Below are 2,361 nucleotides of genomic sequence, written 5' to 3'. Positions count from 1 at the left end.
TATATCTCAAATGGAACAAATTGTTTGGATCTCCTGCCCGCTGGCTCTGCAGTAGCTCCTTGGGACAATCTTATTCAGTTCGAGGATTTTCCATGGCCAGTCTGCCCTGGAGTTTAAAGGTCCTTGAGCAGTGTCAGAGGGTTTTTCTTTCAGAGGGTGACAGACACAATTACTGCTGTTCCAGTTGAAATTTATCCTGAGCCTTCATGGCACTTTATTGACTTTGGCTGAGGCTGGCTCAGAGCTCCTGTGCAGCAGGATGATGGATAAGGCACATATTGCAGGCTGTCAGTCCTGTGCACTCCTGAAGCTACAATGGCACCTCCCAGTAAGCTGAGAGCTGGGTATTCAAACACTATGATCTTCAGAAAGCTGATCTGTACCCCACCAGCAGGGACCTACTTCTTCTCATGGATCCACAATAAAATCCTCCTTCTTTTAGGAGATAGGAGACAAGTTGGATACTGTCTCAAGTGTGCTAAGGGCAGGGAGAATTTAGTGGGAGCCAAACTGTCATAATGTCCTGGCTACAGCCAAAGGCAAGAGTTGTAGAAGCAGCTGTTTCCTTATCAGAGACTTGAGTGTGATATGCAGAGTTTGGATATGTAATACAGCTGTAGAGGTTTGCATCTGGAATGGAGTCAGATCTAAAGAGACTGAGGTTGTTCGGGCATCATTTTTTCCCTGGGAACGTCCTGTCATGTTAAATCCAGACCTGTGATCCACACTGCATCTGCAAGAACTGTGGAGTGAAATGGAAAAGAGGAGAAAGTCTACTGATGCATGGGCAAAGAGGAGGGTGGTTGTCCAACTGCAGGGCAGTGTCCCCATTCAAGTGACCCACCAGACAGGACACGGACATGCTGGCTCCACACATCCCTCACATGGCCCCTGCCATGGGGCTTTCTCTTTTTAAAAGTGCTCTTTCCTTCGTGTCTCTCACTTTGGTCATCTAAGTGGGGCAGTTCCCTGTGCTGTAGAAGATGCAGCTGGTGTAGAGCTTTTGCATGTCCCAGGTTCTCCTTCACAGAGGCCAAATCCAGGTCACAGTTGAAAGATGAAAGAGATCCACATTTGCTGAGCCCTGTGAGAACTACAAAGCTACAGGAATTGAGAAACACAGTGCTGGGAAGTCCAGCCTCCTGCTCCCTCAGGTCTCAGACCCAATAATTCCCCACTGATTTTAGAAATTAATTTATCTCTGTCCCCTCTCTCTCTGTCTCTCTGGAGGGTGGCACCAGAGAAATACACACAGATGCTGTTACAAGGCAGGGAGCTGAGTCCCTCTGAAGCTCCATGTCTTGTGGGGTGTCAGTCCAGATTTGTCCTGAGGCTGGGAAGACAAGTCCACGCGTTACCTGGTGCACCTGACAGCCTTGTTGTGGGGTAAATGCCACACAGATGAAGATTTATTTCCATTTGTGTAATGCCTCCTTAAAATACTGAGATGGAAGAAACAAACAGAATGGCAGAACAAGCCCTGTTAATCTGTGTGTGCCCGTTTATGTGCCTGAATAGAAGTGCCCAGCGACTTTTGAGATGCCTTTGAAAACTTTGGCCAAACTCTTTCCTTATAAAGAACTCAGTTGGACTTGGTTTTCCCAGCATGGTCTCAGCTGCAGAGCATTTAATTCTTTTGAAATAGGTAGACTTTGTTTAGTCCTTCTGTATTTCTGGAATTTTGTATATCCTGGAGAAACCCCTTTATTTCCTAGGTTTTGAGAACATTATTCTCTAGTAGATTTGAACTATATTTGTCTCATCATTTATATTTTCTCCTTGTTATTCTTTGCCCCGACATAAATTGCTTTGGGGTGGATTGGCCCTTTGAGCTCTCTTGCTTTCCCTCTGTTTTCCAGTATTTCTTTCGAAATGATATACAAGAACACACATTTCACCTTGGCATTTGGCAGACCCTTCCCCTCTTATCTTGTATTCATGAGCTTTTTGAAATGTCCTGCAGTAGCCTTGCCTGACTGCTGGGTGTCTAAGGCTTTTAATAGTTCTGCTAAGTTTAATTGTACTTGATTTTGCTGCTTCGTTTTTATACGCATGCCAGACAGCTCATCCCCTCAAGAATGTCCTGAAGGCATCCTCTGCCATAATAAATAACAGAAGTGATAGTTAAAGTATACATATATAAATAAAGTTTTCTCTAGTGTGTGAGTTTGCCTGGCAAATATGAAAATATGACTGAGGGCCTGCACCTCTGCATTCAAATCCTCGCTGTACAGTGAAATGAACTGTAATGTGCTACAGCGATTTTCTTTGATAATGTCTGGTTTATAATTTACTTTTGGCTGAAGCAATCAGTGAGGGAAATCCATTTGAATAGCTTTGTAAGAACGCTTTCTTTTTCTG

This window comes from Corapipo altera, unplaced genomic scaffold (assembly GCF_003945725.1).
Source record: "Corapipo altera isolate COAL_440 unplaced genomic scaffold, ASM394572v1 104, whole genome shotgun sequence".
Lineage (NCBI taxonomy): Eukaryota > Metazoa > Chordata > Aves > Passeriformes > Pipridae > Corapipo > Corapipo altera.
This window is presented reverse-complemented; position numbering follows the sequence as displayed.